This window comes from Dermacentor albipictus, chromosome 2 (assembly GCF_038994185.2).
Source record: "Dermacentor albipictus isolate Rhodes 1998 colony chromosome 2, USDA_Dalb.pri_finalv2, whole genome shotgun sequence".
Classification (NCBI taxonomy): domain Eukaryota; kingdom Metazoa; phylum Arthropoda; class Arachnida; order Ixodida; family Ixodidae; genus Dermacentor; species Dermacentor albipictus.
This window is the reverse complement of record NC_091822.1, coordinates 11,166,521-11,184,562: the sequence shown is the minus strand read 5'-3', so window position 1 is coordinate 11,184,562 and position 18,042 is coordinate 11,166,521. Positions and strand designations below refer to the sequence as shown.

The 18,042-nt window shown below is 40.0% G+C and overlaps 1 protein-coding gene and 1 long non-coding RNA gene across 11 annotated transcripts in view; one reads left to right on the top strand and one right to left on the bottom strand.

Annotated features, from left to right (window-relative positions):
- Positions 1 to 18,042, bottom strand: part of LOC135908840 (monocarboxylate transporter 12-like) — a 277,154-nt gene that overhangs the window by 185,987 nt on the left and 73,125 nt on the right. The window lies entirely within an intron of this gene.
- Positions 6,940 to 17,081, top strand: LOC139055876 (uncharacterized). 2 transcript variants are annotated; one of them, XR_011511961.1, is made up of 5 exons: positions 6,940 to 7,219; positions 8,429 to 8,482; positions 9,547 to 9,737; positions 11,059 to 13,972; positions 14,043 to 17,081. It is a non-coding gene; the product is annotated as an uncharacterized lncRNA (long non-coding RNA). The 2 variants fall into 2 exon arrangements; XR_011511960.1 differs by having other exon boundaries at positions 11,059 to 17,081.

Genomic DNA, 18,042 nt, shown 5'->3' with positions numbered 1-18,042 from the left:
ACTATAGCAGTATTCCTAGACACCAAGAGAGCATTTGACACTGTTAGTCACGTCCATGTTTTGCTAAGCATGTTGGAACTTGGTCTGTCTGGCAGGTCCTTGCGATGGATTTCTGAATTTCTATCAGGTCGCAAAATATTTATTCAGACGGGTGAAGGAAAGAGAGCTGAACATGTTGTCAAACAGGGAGTACCACAGGGAAGCGTACTCAGCCCCTTCCTTTTTAACTGCGTCATGGCTGATTTAACAAGAAGGCTGCCATCACAGTTAAGGTTTTCACTGTATGCAGATGACGTGTGTATTTGGACATCTGGGTCTAATGCTCAACTACTTCAAATGACATTGCAGGACGGCATGAATATAATCAACAAGTTTTTGAGAGAGAGAGGAATGGTACTTCAACACGCAAAGACAGCTGTTAAAAAATTTCACTCTTAATCTGGAAGGACACCCTCTAATGATTGTCACACAGCATCGATTTCTAGGCATAATACTTGATAGGCAGCTACCCTGGGCACCCCACATAAGAAAACTCGAAAACGAGGTCAATGCCACAGTGACTGTACTTCGCAGACTTGCAAGCACATCATGGGGCGGATCAGTACCGTCCATGCTGACTGCTTACAATGTATTAATACGACAAAAAGTTGCGTATTGCGCGCCCATCTTACACGGACTTTCCCACTCGCCACAAGAGCGACTTCGAAGACTTTTAGCTAGAGGACTACGCCTAGCGACTTCTAGTTCTCTCGTAATAGCTGAGTCTCGCCAATCACCATTTCCAGTTATGCGAACTACAGAAACATGCCGGCATTATTTCCGTCTTCAAACCCAGCATAAAAACCACCCATTGGCTCTAGACATAATCAAACGAGATAGAAGTTATGTTCATATAGAAATTCAAGGAAACCTTCACATATTGCCAAGAAATGAATTTTGGAACTCAGACATCGAATATCCTCCATGGCTGCTTACAGTTCCAAAAATCGAATTGTCAGTATATGGGATATTCAAAAAAAGAGACATGTTCATTCGAGCTGCTCAACAACTAGCGCTGTACCATATATGCGGTATTCAGGATACACACACGTCTATACACATGGCTCCAGTACAGCAACCTCTTCAACTTCATCATTCATTATGCCGCACCTCAACAAACAAGAATCATTTAAGTTATCTCGTGCGTCATCGTCCACAACGGCTGAACTGTTCGCAATCCTATGTGCGATAAAATTTATATTGTCAGTAAGAGATGCGCAAAAATGGGTAATTTTCAGCGATTCACAGGCGGCTCCAATATCACTTTGCAACACAAAGGGGAAACATTCAGTGACAGTATAATATATGAAACACTTAAAAACCTCATAAAGGCAAGCGAAGCGAAACATGCAATAGCATCCCAGCGGATACCAGGGCATTGCGACATTCCTGGCAACACAGCAGCCGATGAAGCAGCACGACAAGCGCACCTCAAAGATGATGCGGCTCCATTCCCAATATCAAAGGATGAATTACGCTGCATTATAAGGACAACGTCTCTCAAAATGTCTAGAAAGACTTGGTTTGACCAGAATTCTAAGAGCTCGGGCTTATACCATATTGATCCATTTATTGAATTTAAATTTTCATTGTCATTAGATAGAACTATGGAAACCCTTACTCATCGATTAAGGCTAGGCACTGCCTACACAAAGCATTTCCTACACAAAATTGGCTGTGCGGAAACACCCGAATGCGATTGTGGATTTGTAGACGAAGATATATATCACCTCCTTCTAGATTGCCCACGTCACGACACACCAAGAAGCCGACTTAAATCAGCGCTAATTAAATTAGACCACAGATCTTTCAGTTTAAGGAAACTTTTGGGCCCTTGGCCAACAACGGCCTTGCAGAAGAGTGCTTTAAAAGCACTAAAGACTTTTCTTGAATACAGCGGCATTGCTGGACGTTATTAGCGCTTTCATTGTTCCCTTCATTTTATTGTCACTGTATATATCCATCTGTTTGTGAATTGTGTTATGTTGACTGTTCTGTTGTGACTGTATGTGATAATGCATTTACACGATGTATGTACCACCCGCTGACTAGACAATGTGTTATTAGGCGACAATATCTTTTGTATACTTTTTAGACTTTTTTTTTATATTTTTATAAGTGTGGAGACATTTACATTGTATATTGTATGTACCATGTGTTCTTTACGTCGTAGTCTTCCTGTGGAAACGTCGCGTGATGAGTCCTGGTGCTTGTGTGAAAAGACTATTTGATGTGTAACCTTGAACCCTGTACGATGTATGACGGAACCACTCAAGAGATGAGGAGTAGCCGGTGCCTTAAAATGTGCGCCAACATCTCCTTATATCATATCAATAAAAAAAAGAAATGCGTAACGATGGAAAGCCGAAAGATTTGGAACATGCTAAAAATATACGAACTTTAACATTTATAATATTTTACCATTATTATTTTAATTTATTTTAGTGCCTTTCTCATAATAGCGTTTAGTTCGGCATGGGAAGCATATATCACGTTTAATATTCTCGGCACCTGGTACTGCAATCGCCTGAAACCGTAATTAGTTCTTATGAAAGGTAACGCCCACTGGCTCCGTTTTCTGAATTCATATAACACTTCCTTTGATTTTACTAAGCTGCACAAATTTATGAAAGCCTTGCTGTTACGCCAAAAATATTTTTTTTTATTTTTAAGTCTAGGTTATAATTATAAAAATATTCAATAGGACGTACATTAAGAGCGCGAAATATCTCGAGTGAATGTGCATCAAATGGTGCGTTAAAAATATATTTATTTATTTATTTATTTACACAATACTGCGGGCAGCAATGCTGCCCAAGCAGGAGTGGGTTTATAAAAGATGCTTTTTCAACATATTTTCGAATGAGAACAAAATACAGTTTTCTTTTGTAATGTTTTTAAGCTTTGATTGTTTGCTTTCCCGTGTTTACCCCACACTAGCTTACATGTGAAAGGAAGGTTTTATAACATCACCATAGAGGGTGTCGTAATCAACTGATTATTCCACATGCCAAAATGGACATAACGCGCTCAACGCGTGCATCCGAAAATTACACCTAACATTTTTACATTACCAACTAATTATATCCTTTCCGTGCCGAGATAAAGAACAGTATTGGAGTTTACCTGTTCTTGTGGTGGCTAAACAACACAGCCTTAGTTTTATTTGCATTAATTGCTAATGAGTCTAGACTACTCCACTTTGTAATAGGTTTAAAGTCTTGTTTGCCATATGTGTAATATGCGCAATGTCAAGTGATCGGGAAAAAGAGGCTAGTGCCGCCCACCTCGGAGGATTTTACCGTCGGCTCATTTCTACTAATGAAGTTTATTCCTCCTCCTATCATCCACATGGACTATGAACTGTGCATGTTCACTAATAGCGGTTACGTCATTATTATCAATATTAAATAAAATAGGTCCAAGTACACTTATTTATTTTTGCGTTAGCAAGGCAAGCTCTGTAGACATTCCATACAGGAAACGAAACTGCATATCTGATAGGAGGCTATTTTTATCACAAAATGACGTAATTATCTTGCAAATGATCTTTTCGAGGGCCTTCGAAATTACAGGAAGTATATATACTGGCATATGATTTGTTAACTCGTTTTAGTTTCCCGACCTAAATATAACAACTACCTTCGCAGTTGCATTTTCTCAGGGAAGACGCCTTTTAATAAGCAAAGGTGAAAAATGTGAGTAACCACATATAACAAAAAATCAAGCACAGATTCAATGTGTTTATCCTGAAATCCATTTATATCGCGCGATGTGCTGTTCTTTAAGGACATAAAGGTTGAGTAGGCGTCTTCTGGTGTTACAGGTTGAAAGAGGTTGTGTAAGTATTGGGATTTCTCAGAAAGGAAGTGGCATTTATATCATGCGTGCTTAAGATTAGAGACTTAAAGTGTTTGTTAAATTTATAAACTAATGTTTCACCAGTAACTGCTTTGTAATCAATTGTCAGCTCTAACTACTGCTTAATATGAGATTCTGGCAGTAGAAGTTCATTTACTTAGCGCCAAACGACATCGCTTCTAGTTCCAGCTCTATTAAAAACATTTTTGAAATGTCTGTTCTTGGCATTCCTCGGAAATTCATTTGAACAGTTTCTGTATTTTTTAAATGAAGTGACGTCCGCAAGATCCCGAGTCTTCAGAAACACTGCATACAAAGAAATTTTTCGCGGATAATTATAAGGCAGTCATCAGTAAGCCATTTATTTCTTTTCGATTTATATATTTGTTCTACGGGAAACAATCTTCGTAATTAAATTCTGGGGTTTTACGTGCCAAAACCACTTTCTGATTATGAGGTACGCCGTAGTGGAGGACTCCGGAAATTTCGACCACCTGGGGTTCTTTAACGTGCACCTAATCTAAGTACACGGGTCAACCAATCTTCGTAAACATTTAAAAGTGTAGGCATAAATACGTTGTACACTTCATTTCCGTCTGTGCAGTCAAGTACAGAGCTGAAATTTATTTTTTTGGTTTCCTTGCGGAAATTTTCTGTTTTTTTTAATGAATTCCTTGATTATGAATTGGCTCATAACGATGAGACTCCCAAAATGCGCGATTCACCTTATATATATGAACACGGGCGAGTGATCTCCTATGTTTCCTTCAATTACACCAGACTGCATATATCCCACCGAGCTATTTGTGATAAACAAATCAAGCAAGCTTTCGCAGTTGGTAGGAATTCGTGTGGGTGCCGCAATTACATTTCTGCAGCAGAAAGAATCAAGAATGCTCTGCAATCTTCGCGACTTCGGTGTATTTACTAAAACTTACTTACCGGTGCACTCTAAGAAAAAAGAGAGTAAAAAGTGAGTCACGGCAACTTGACTCTCTTTTTTCTTCCGAAGACCCACTTTTGCGCGAGTAGAGTCAGAAAGAAGAGTCAACATTCCCGCATGGGTCGTTTGACCCTCAATAGCACGCTAAGAGTCATGGAAGATCGCCATTCCTCTGATATTCGACATGAGTCTGGCGAGAGAAAGATTTTAATGCAGGAGAAGAAATACCAGATAAACTCTTCTGTTTTAGGCAGGCCCTCGGGTTCCTGTCCTGGTCGTAATGCCGTGTATCATTCTTTCATCCTTGTCATGTTCTGCAATTACTTCGAACTCTATATATTGGTTTTCCTTGACCATGTTTGTTGATACCTCACACGCTTAAGCGATAGCTGGATTCCCATGATAAGGAAAACTTGGATTTGTCACACTGGATTCTGACCATAAGTAAATCTAAAAAAAGTATTGGCTACTAAAGAGAGCACAGCAAAGAGATAAGTTCAGTAGGTGCAGTCAACAGTGTCGATTGTAAATGTAATTCCGCGACTTAAACTAAATTTTGAAGATTTAAGTTCCAAAATCAATATCTTGTTATGAGGCGCACGGTAATGCAAAGCTGCAGATTTATTTTTAGCAGCTCGGGTTATTTAACTTGTACGGAATGCACGGTTACGCGCGTTTTCGCATTCTGCCCCCGTTGGAATGTGACTGCCGCGGTTGTGGTTGGACCCGTCGCGTCGAGCTCAGCAGCGCAACACCAAAGCCACTGGGCTACCGCAGTGCGTTGCGTTCCGCGGCTAGAAACAAATATTAGCGTACGCAACACTGCTTTGGAACCCCCTAGAAATATAAAAACAAAAATACAGCAGTTTCGCCCCAATGCTGCATGAACCACTGCACGAACTATTGCTCGAACCAAGGTTCGTTGTTTCATCGGCTGAATAAACTGCAGTAAACATTCGCTTACTCCTGAAATTAGCAAGCACTGGGTCACGCGCGCACGTGCAAACATCAAAAGATCTCACTCAATGACGGCGAATACTCGCTGTCACAGCGTTGGCGTGATGAAGGGCGCGAACAGAGCGGACCGAACGCTTCTGCTGCCTCTTCCTTCAAAGCGTCTCCGAAAATTTGCGCTATCTGAGCACACCCTTACCCCCCCCTCCCACTCCCAGCTTTGCATCCATCGGAAATTATCTCCAAAACAGAGCGAGGGTGGCGCAAGACCGGGCTTGAGCAATGGCTAGAGGAGGAGAAGCGCGCTAAACTAGCGCATCCCTCTCCCGGCTTGCGCGCGTTTTATCACGTGACCTCCTATAGATACTTGGGGCGCCCATCGAGCCCGGCTCAGCCTCAAAAACTTCCTTTAACGCGCACAGCCAACGGCGCGGGATAGGATCTTATCGCACTTGACTTTATACGAAAGCTCACGGTAACACCGACAGATATATTTCGACGGTTGTGTCCATATAATTGCTATCGCAAAATTCGCAATAAATAGAAATTTTCACTAAGGACCAACCACGCTGCTTCTCCATGCCGTGAGAGAGCGGTGAACGATAGTTCTAGAACATGTGTTGCTAAATCTCCGCCAAATGACTACGCTCGCATTTGGTGACAACGGCACTCAGTCGCAAGAACTTGTGGAGGAAATACCGGAGTTCTGGCAGCTTCAGGTGCACTAGATCATTCAGTAACATGGGCGGCTTTGTAGTTCTACCTCACATCAGAGCAAACTGCACTCGACAGAAATAAAGGGCAGCCGCACCGTTATAGCTAAGCAACTTAAGGACAATTACGCCGCGTCTTCACACTTCGAGCATGCTCCGACAGCCCCCCGATAGATATTTCAAACGTAACCACGCTCGGACGGGCAAATTTTGCTTCTGCCAAGTGAACGTAGCGGCCATTTCAACACGCGTGTTAAATTCATGGCTGTTTCATTCGTGAACATTACTTAAGTGACGTAAAATTATCAGTGAGCAAAACAGTTTTTATTTCAACGCGAGGAAACAAAACCGTAACTAGCGCAACTGTTTTGCTCAGTTGTGCAGATACAAAATGATCCAAAGCCGAAGCCGTCAATAGCATGACGCCATTTTAAAAGTGCGTTGTCGTTGAGTGGTTCTGAAATCGCTGCGTTAGGGGCGACTGCAACCAAGCGTTGCGGCAAGTTACGGTGGGAGCTTCTGTCCGTGCTGTGTGATTGCGACGAGGGGACCGCCGCCAGCAGCAGCGTATCGCCGATTTCGTCTTTCGGTTTGCACTGCATCTTTCATTGTGATATGGGAGATCGCAACGGACAGAGACGACCAGATGCATACGAACCACTACCAGCGGGGACCTGTGACCTGTGCCATATTTCTCTTAACGTCTCAGGTAAGCATATCAGCTTTTGTTCCGAGTTTACAAACGGCGCGGACTCGGCCCTTCCGGTATGGCTACATTTTGCGCCACGTTTCTCTTGGCAGTTCACAGACGTTTCTTGGGCATGCGTGCGCGTATGTATGCGAAAATACTACTGGCAGACGGAAGCCTCAGGAGAGCATCTGAAATTATTGCAAAGCTGTACTGCCAGGAGAAACACCGTTCTTAACGACTCCGGTGACGAGTGGCCTGTCGCATCGAAAAATCCGTATAATATCAAGTACTGCGTAACTTGAAGTGTAGATACAATACTAACACCAGTGTGACTTTCGCTGGCGAAGACAGGTAGTCGAAAAGACAGCTTGTGTATTCTGAAGATTTACTAGCGCTTTAGGTATATTACCGCGAATAATACAAGCGCTACAACGCTTTATGGCAGTGTCAGGCGATGTGGCAGCACAGATATCTTAAGAGCGGTAAAGCGGCTGCATGCACAAGCGAACAGACACAGCGCTTTAAAAGCGCTGAAACAGAAAAAAATTTATGTGCATTTGGCTGTAAGTAGAAAACACAAAACACGTTAGCTGACAATCTAAGCCGATGTATAATGTTATTATTTTTTATGTAATCTTTATTTTCATGCTGGTAAATATTTAAAAGCATGAATTTGCTGCAACCTTTATATAGTAAATCCTACAAGGCGTACAAAACCTGGCTGTGTTATGCACAGAAGTTGTGGTATTCCTACTGGATTTTTTATTTTGAGTCCGGTGTTCTATGAAAAAGAGGGTCTTTGTATTTGTAGTCTTATGTTAGTGCAGATATTTGGCAAGCAGAAATGAATTGATTGCAAAGTGGTACCTCCTGGTGATCTGCATATAAACCCAAGTTTATCCTGTCTTGGCTATTGTAATGTGCATATAACAATTTTAAGTATATACTGCTGTAGTTGCCTTAGTCACTGTCGCGTATTTTGTAAAAGTAGAAGGCTATTATTATTTTACTGTTTTCATGCAGAAATACCTTTCTTTCTTGTACCAAGAAACGCTGACAGCATTGAATGAAATGAAGTGTGGTGTATTATTCTACTAATTTAATAAAGGAAATTTCGTCTGCACTGCATCAGAGATTAGTTTACTTTCTTTTACTAAACGATGCGTTATCTCCTCTGCTACTGCTGTTCTGTGCATTTTTGTAATTTTGAAATGTACTTTATTTTAGGTATTCAAGAAATGCCAACATCCAGAAGACGCCATCTTATCCAGCACGTGATGGGTGAGACAGATCGTAGCAGGCACTTTCGCATATCTCATTAGCATATGATGCTATTTGTTGTAATTTTTGTGTCCACTTTCCTGGCCTTTATTCATTTCAGCATTATTGTGCAAAGGGTAATACTTTTACATCGAGATAGAGTAATCGTTCAAAGGAGAAACATGGCTGGAGGTGACGGCACACATAAGCTTCCTTTGTTCGTATCTCTATGTTGCGCAGTTACTCTGTCATTGTCTACCAACAAGCCCAAGTTCTTCATCAGCTACATTTACTAATTCTCCGTTATTACAATTTCATTGATACAACATTGAAAGTACAGAGGTGCACAGGAAGACAGAGACTTGAAATGATGAAGAGGCGTAGAACAAGGAGCATCGCTGGAGCCAATGTTTCGACAAAGAGAAGGAGATAAGTTTTCTTGTCAAAACATTAGCTCCAGTAAAATTTCTTGTTCTATCACTATTTATGATTAAAAGACAGCATTATTGCTCTTGCTGAAGTATTATGCATTATGGAATAAAAATTAGCAGGGTTAAATGTCAGGAATGTGAAATTTCTTGTGTATTTTAATGCTACAGCTAAAGCCAGAAAAACAAGATGTAGAGAACCACATTGTTATTTGTCACTACCCAGTTTGGCCAGCTTCATCAGAGCATGCACTGTGTTGCATTATCGACCACTGGAATTCATTAATTGAATTGCTTCGTGATTACTTATATTTAGAGATGCTGAACTTGTTTTAATGCAGCTTAACATAGTGCGTGTAAAAAATATACAATGACATTTTAAGAGGCTTGCAGTTGACTAGCAGATCATTTGATGGTATGAGCTCGGGTTTCCACTGAGCTTCCATGCACAAATCGGATGCACATTCTTTTTTTTTTCATTGCTTGGATTTTCATAAGCATAAGTACCATTTCTTCTTTGTCGATGTTCTAGTTGTGTTGTAGGACCTAACTGTTTACATTTATTTGTATTGGTATCCATGTTACACAGACAGCTGAATTTTTTCTTGTAAACTGTGACATGGTAGGACTAAGAGCGTTTGTGCAAATTTGCTGCAGGTACACTCTGGTGGCTCCCGCCCTTGCATCCTACCACCACTGTGTCCTGACTACGTCCACTAGAGAGTTCGAAGCCTTTGGCGGCTCCTGCCACTGCGTCCTGCCACCACCATGTCCTGACTACGTCCACTAGGGAGTTGGCAGCCTTCGTGATGATGCCAAGCAGGCTGGAAGCCGACAGAAAGATTAAGGTAAATACATGTGATTAAGTGGCAACTTTTTGAGTGAAGTGGCTTGTAGCCACTCAGCAATGAAAGAGTTAACTTCAAAGCAGTTTAGACTCCCTGCTATCTATGCAGGGATGCTCAAGTCCACGCAGTTTGCCTTAGCCGCCAAAAGGCTATGTGGATTACACGAAATGCGCTGCAAATTTTGAAACCAGTAGGAGACCACTTGTACAATTTTTTTTCTTGCTTAACAAAAAACTGCTCTGATAAAGCTTTAGCAATTTAAAAACAATACAGTGTACACTCATACATGGTAGTGGGCATAAATTTACTAGGACTGCCTCAATAGTAAGTATGCCGATAAACACACCAAAACTGACTTTTTTTGCTAGTTCATCCTCATCTCTGTGCACTGCTGCATAATTTATGTTCCTAAAACCAGTTTTTGCATGCAGCACAACTCCTAAATATGTGGATTACATAAATTTGCAGCTTTTGCTGTAAGCCAGATTCATGAAAATAAAGTTAATAGGCCATTTTGTCCATTTTTAATGACCCATAATAAACTGAGCAGTGGCTAATAAGCAGTTCAATTTTTGGTGTAAGGCCTCTCTTTATTGTCCTGAAAAATTTGGCCCCCTTAATGAACAACCAATTTTTCTGCTATGCCTTTTATGATGCATAGATTGGTGCATTACACAAAATCTCACTTAGTGCTTGCGCCAGTAAAAAAACTTTTTAAGTTAAGTATTTCTTGAAATTAACATTTGCGCTATATTGAAGGGCCTCCAGTTTTTCAAAAAAAAATTTCAAGTGGTCGTGTGCCAGGTTGGTACAGCTCGCATGGAATAGCCTACTTACACAAATAGGGAGGGCCATGCCCTCCGTGGTTGCTCAGTGGCTATGATGTTGGGCTGCTGAGCACGAGGTCGTGTGATCGAACCCCGGCCACGGCGGCCGCATTTCGATAGGGTTGAAATGCGAAAACACCCGTGTACTTAGATTTAGGTGCACATTAAAGAACCCCAGGCGGTCGAACTTTCCGGAGTCCTCCACTACGGCGTGCCTCATGATCAGAAAGTGGTTTTAGCAAGTAAAACCCCATAATTTTAAGTTTTTTTAAGGAGGGCAAAGTAAACTTGATTTTATGTTAAGATACTATTATTGTTCTACAAAAGACAAAATGAAACATTCCATCCTATAAGCAGCTTTGCACATTTTTATACCTGAAGTCTGGTGGCTTGTGTCTGTTTTCATTATCTGCTATGTGCCGATGGTAAACTTCAGGTGTGCCCTATGGTGAAGAATATTGTGGTGCTTATAGATATCGATCTATGTTTTTCAGGTTGCCTAGAAATTTTACCAAAGCCGTACCACACACTCGGGCAAGGCCTTTTTGCAAATGGCGTATAACCAGGCTCAACGCATGAGTGTCGAGTGAGTCTGGAGATCAAGGCAGCCTGCTGTGCAACCAGCATGCAACCTTTGGTGGCCCCTCTACATGTTCCACCTATTTCACAGCTGCACCTCCACCGCAACTTATCCAAACAGCATCACCAACTGTAGTCACTCATCGAACCATGGACGAATGTTGGGGTGGAGTGATTTGAAGAGACATTCTATTTGTCTCTTCAAATTCTTAGCAAATACTTGTGTTATTATAATTAATATGTGTCTTTAGTGCCGAGTTTTTAATGGTTCCTTTCTATTAGAATTCTCACCATCGATTCCTAGTATTATAATGTATGTCTTTATGCCCAGTTTTTCGTAGTTGTTTCGTACTTGGGTATGTAATTGATAGGTTCATATTTGTTATACAGAAGGCTAAAATGCAAACTTACAGCATTTTTTTTCTTTCTTTTGATAATCTACAGCACTGCAAAGGGTTCAAGAAATGTAACCTAACGTGGGCTCTTGTGCAGGAAAAATTTAAGAGCAATATAGAGTACTTATTTCAAACTCATATTATTCTTGGAAAAGTCAAGAATATAGGAGCACAAAAAAGAAAATATTAAACTAGAGAAACATGAGTTCCCCTCATAAGTCTAATAATAATGCGACTTCCTTTCACTGCAAAGATACCAGTAATGTACTCGCATACAAGGTTTCAAACAAGAAAGCTATGATGACCTTGGCATTTCTCAGTGCCTATTTGCCACACTGACGAATGTCAAAGGCATCGTAGGTTTCATGCACACATTGGTTGTGTTACACTTTTGAGTATTGCATTTCTCAAACACAAAGGTTTACAGCAGTGCTTTAAATAGCAAGTGCATTTCCTAATTTATTAGTACAAGAGTAACAGTACAGATCATGTAAAAATTATTTTACAGACTATATGTCCATGGATGCACGCTTCTGATGACATAGCAGTGACGTGTTCGTGGGATGAATGTCTTTATTTCAGATTTAAATATTGGCTTCCAGGTCTGGGTTAGTCTCCTACACTGAGTAGTCTAGGTCAGAGCCCATTTACTAGAGAAAGTGAATTAAACTAGGAATTATAAACATGAAAAGATCTTGTTTAGGACCCCAATAAGACAATCAGCAAGGTTCTTTGGTTATTCATTTCCAAATTTGTGAGGATATATTTTATGACTGGTTTCAATATTGTGAAAACAAATATTTGTTTATTGTCACACTAGAGTTGGCTGCCCCCATTTGTATGCAACCCCTTTACAGGCTAAAAATTCAGTGTGTTACCCTATTTACTCGCATAATGATAGCACTTTTTTGTAAAAAAAATTGACTCAAATTCAGGGGTGCGATCATTACGCTGGTTAAATTTCCCGCAAAAAGAAAAAAATATATTATCTGGCATTTACTACGGGATGACAACAGGTCAACAAATAGGCGGCTGCTGCTGTATGTAGTGCAGGACACGAAAAAAAATGGTGGCCGGCAGAGCAAGCCGAATGCGCTGATTGCGTTTTTCTTCTCGTGAGTACATTACAGTGCATTCAAACAGTTTCTTCCATATTAGTAATGAATAACATCGGCGAGTTTGCGGCAATAGCATAGCCATGCCCACTTTGAGGGGACAGAGATGGGCGCGCTTAGCTCTGCCAGTGACATAGGAACACATGGTGGGCATGCTGCGGAAACTGCGGCATTTGTCTTCACCACTATCCTAATGTGGCACGTTTCCGCTAAGGGTGGGCGAATATCTTAGCTGCGTTACAAACGTCGGTGAATGAATAGGGGACACTTCTAACGTATCACTGTAAACGTGGCTGCTATCATTGCCGCTCGCGATTTGTTGCGTGCCCACAAGTGCAGATGAGAAGAATCGAAAGACGCCTTTTTTGTTGTTTTTGTTGACCACAACCATTATAAAGCCTACACATAATAAAGGAAAGTTTGGTTGTAGCTTTTTTTTTTGTCGTAGAAGTGCAGAAAGTGATGAAAGGAATGAAATGGGGCATCTGCTTAAGAAAGTTTTTTGCATGCAGTCTGCTTGGTTTGTCTTGAAGAGTCGTTCGCATAGCAGTCGACAGATGGTAAGCGCGATCATTATTAGCTAGATTTGGCACATGACACATCGCTGCGGCAAGTTCGGGGTGAAATCGTTACATGGGAAATTAAAAAAATCGAATTTTGACGACAAAATTTAGGAGTGCGATCATTACGCGAGTGCAATCATTATGCGAGTAAATACAGTAATAGGCTGTTTTTGGTTTCGTGCACTCTATGTTAAGGGATGCAAATGGTGACATACAACAGAATGCAAAAATGACTAATGAATTCAAGCAGGGCATGGGGCTTTTTTGGCAGATGCGTGCGTGTGCTATTTATAAAGCTCCCCATGGTATGCCTGAAGGCATTTTCTAACACTTTGGTAGAATACACTGACACCCCCTTATTAACTCTTCGAAACAACTCTTTTATATATTTCTACTAGAGATTTGAATATACTGTCATTCATAAAGTGTTTTATTAGATTTGAATTGTCATTTTTTTGTGTAGCTGCTGTTTTTCAGTTATGTCCTACACAGTGGCAAAATATTTTTGTGGGCACTTTCCTGTGTATAAAATTTTCAGAAATAGCTTCATGCTGTATCTTATTTAGCTACTCGTATACTGCAAAGTGGTGATACCTATCCAAATGGCTTGTACAATTACTGGAACTATGCAAAAATATATTAGGCCACATTAAATAATTTTACAGATTGCAATTTCAATTAGATATCGGCATTCTGCATATCTTGAAGAGTACGTATGCCAAATTTCGAAGTATAGGACAACTATAAGTGCATAAGGTTATTCTCATGCTATTGTGAGAAAATGTTTTTGAAGTATATTCAATAGTTTTTTTCACAATAGCATGAGAAGTATGCAAGATTAGTAGGCAGGACTCTCTGCCTGCCTACTAATTTTGCATACTTCTAGTAACTTTACATGCTCTTTGAATAGATATCGGCACTTTGCAGTCTACAAAGAGCTGAGGTAGCTACAGCACACTGCTTTTTGTGAAAATTTACGCAAGAAAGTGCCCGCAAAGATCAGTGTATTTTCCCATTGTGTAGGACATAACTCAAGAAGCAGCTAAAGAAATACTGACATATATGACATCTGCATGAAGAACTCTACAATTTGCTCTCTTTTCAAGCCTCTAGCACGAATAATAAGACTGTTTCGAGTAATATTCAATCAGCAAAACATGCCCCTTGCTATAGTGACCTAAAACCTAGAAACGCAAATTGAACGCAAGTCTTTTTGTTGAAGTGACTCTGGGCTGTCTTCCCAAGGGCTTCTGTTAAACACTGAAATTTCCTGCATTTACCAGAAGTGCAATACTCAAATGTTTGTGTATGTGCAATTGGTATTGGCAAACTAACAGAAAAAAAACAGTTCTGTGAAATGAAGAATTGACTATAACTTTGTTCGACATTTACATTTTGACTCCATATCTTTGTTTTGTGCTTTGTACTGAGTGTTTCAGCAGTGACTGCCGCTAAAAATTGAACATAACTGCTTCATGACAATGCGACAATTTTCGCTAACAGAAATTTATAGCACTGGCAGGCATTATAATTACCGTACTCAATAACGTCTAGTTTGTAAGAACTCAGACTAGCACCAGTTCCGAGATACACAACCCAAAAAGACATGATCAGAAAGGTTTATCTTCCACACAGAATTGTCCCATAAAGCTTACAAAATGTTTTGTGGCTAAGTAATATCTGCAACGGCAAAGCATGTTCCACCAAGTATGGCGATAAATATTTCAGAGCTGTCAGTCTGAGGACTCCTACAAACTAACAATACCTTCAGCACTGACTAGCCTCAATAATTGGAGGTCAGCCATTCTGCTGAAATTAATAAAACTTCAATTATTGTGATCTTGTTTACGAAAACATTTGCAATTGTAATTCAGTTCTAGTATCTGTCACTTTTGTAAATATTTTCCAATTAGTTTTTCAGACTACAATTTTTGGTAATAGAGGTATTCATTGCAGAAAGATCTAGTACATGGCACTTAATAATAAAGGTACTGGTCATCGTAGACTTTCTGTTGCACAGCTGTTTCTTGAAATCTGAAAGGATGTACCCGCCTCCTTATGTTAGCTAGAAACGGAAATCTGTCAGTATGTTTTGTTTAAAATACAGCTGATCAACCCGATAGTTAGGCTGCTTGCCAAATATAAATTATAACGATAATAGTGAAGGACCATAATAACAAAGTGATGCTGACTCATAACTGCCCAGCTACATCCACGCAGCTGTGCCATACAATGTGCATGTGTTCAGAAGAGCCAAATGCCCCAGAGAGAAAGCAACAGTAACTCATTGTTTGTCATCTTGTTCAAGCAGATTATGCGCTAGCTGTAATTTATGCTCAGTAAATACATAAATCAGTCATGTCAGGTGTCTTACTTTAGGTTGCAAGTTCGAAGTTCTTGTAATCTTGCTTGTTTTTATTTTGTTTTCTTTGTGAGAATGAGTCACTTGGTTGCCTTCGCACATATTCTCAAAACTGTTTCATCAATGGGAATCAGGAAATTTAATTTGCATATGAAATTCCCAGTTACTAATTTGGTAGGCTTTGAGCTTAATTCTCTTATCTTTTATATGTTTATCTACCAAGTAGTCTTATCGTTCATTGAAACATATCCATGTAATGCAGAGAGGGCACCCAAATTATAAATCTCTCTTCTTGCTTTCTACCCTGCTCTGGTGTTTTCAAAACCTAGCATTGGTGCAATGGCCTGTCTGCAGAAAAGTAGTAAAGTGGCTAAATTTAAAGGTCAACAACATAATTAAGATACAAAGCAAAAATATAAGTTCGCAATTGTCCCCTATAACGAGAGTTCTGCTTAGAATTTAAAAAAAAATTGACATCCTGCTGTGGTGTGAGAATTGCTTTGGGTTCCAAGGGGACTACGTAGCACCTGTACTAGTGTATACAAACCAAAAAAAAAGATCACTCCAGATGGGAGCGGCAGTGGGAAGTCAAGCACAGATGCTTTATTTCACGCACCATTAATGTGGTTTATCATCTGCTCCTGTTGTATGGGAATGCATACATTGGGAAGACAATCCTTTGCGCCATTGTTACCTTAGCGGGACACCAGAGAAAGGTAGAAATCGAGAACAGGTATTCACACTTGGTTGCCCACAGTGTGTTATTTGGATGTGTTTCACTGTACAAAAGACTACTGTGGTAGGTAACCATAATGACAAAGACAAAAGAATTAAAAGAGGTATGTGTCTGTCATCCGTCCGTGACCTCCAGTGTTTATAGAAACACTTCTTTGTGTATATGTGCCAAGCCCTAGGGAGGCTTTACGTAACTCAGTCATGCTTGCTAAGCTAAAGATTGGAATAAGGAAAATCACAAGAACATTGTATGAGTGATTTATAAATGTGGCACCTAAAGTAACTTATTCATGTATGTCCTGAGGATAGATTACAGCCAGTGCATAATGTGCTCTTACAGGATGACTTGTGATGAGTAAAAGAAGCCTTCCTCACATCTTCCTCTTTGTTTCTTTTGGATCTTTGTGTACTATGTGTATTGTTACAGCTGCGTGCATGCAGCTGGGTATAGTTTGTTTATGTGTTCTGCTTCCTCTCTTGTACTCGTCATTCATGCGCTATCTTTGCCGTAACAAAATACAGCTGCTTGTGCTACTTCTTTTGTCAACGTGTTTGGATTATGGAAAGTTTTGTATTAGCGGTTATTTCTACCTGTGAAATTGTCTGTGTCAGCTATTTTACTTAGTCTTGCAAAAGTATGCTTCTCAACATAAATAAATGATCAGTGTAAGTGTTGCTGTATTTATTTTTGTAATTTTGTCAGTTATGAGGTTTTTATACACTGTTGCATGTTGTATGACAGAATAAAATTGATTCACAACTTTTTAATGTGGTGTTTTTCAGATCAATTTTCATCACGCTAACATGCACAAATTGTGTGGGAAAAAGTGCCAACAAGAGTACCATAAGGTAAGACAGCTGTTTTTACTATTAGACTGGATTATCAATTGCCAACCAGTTGTTTTCAGCAAGCATAGCATAATGCATAGATAATGTAATCTAAGTTGGAATATTGTTTTTATTGCACTTCATTATATGGGTCTCCTTTGTACATAAGTGCAGCCTCTCTTATTTGTTATGTGTAGCTTACTTGCTTAGAATGTTAAGTCGTAAGTTTAGAACAGGGAAATAGGTTGAACTTATGAATATTTTGACATATTATAAGAGACTTGTGCGGTGGTGAATTAACCTTCTACATGAGTTACATAATATTTTGGGGTCTCATTATGGTTCTGCGTGGCATTGCAGTGTCATGCATATGCAGCTGCAGGCTACATATTGGATATTTATTTAAGACTGTTTTGCTTAGTCGGCTATTGATTCCAGTTTAATGGTAAAGAGAACTGTCTTGCTTTCATAGTGATTCTGTGCTGACTTATACATTTGAATTTTCCAGAAGACAGTAACAAAGATTGATGAAATAGTAACTTTTTCTTGCTAACCTGCCATGTGCTTTTTGTCAAGTTTACTGTGGATTCTTTGTTATCCTATGTTGTCTTTTCATAGTAGTCTTCTTGAGAACTAGCCGTAGTCGTGTGTACTTACAGCAAGAGATGTTGACACATTTTGAAAAGCGGCTCGACACTGCCATCCAAGAGTGAAACGACTTGCAAGAGGCCAGCACCACGCACTAAGGGTAACTTGACACACATGGTGGAGTCATCGGACTCGTCTAGAATAGTTACCTGAATCATTCTTGCAGTGTTCACGAGACACTTTATCTTGAGTCGTTCGACTCATTTAGAATTGTTAACGGACTCCCTCAGCACTAGTCTTGTAACCCTTTTGA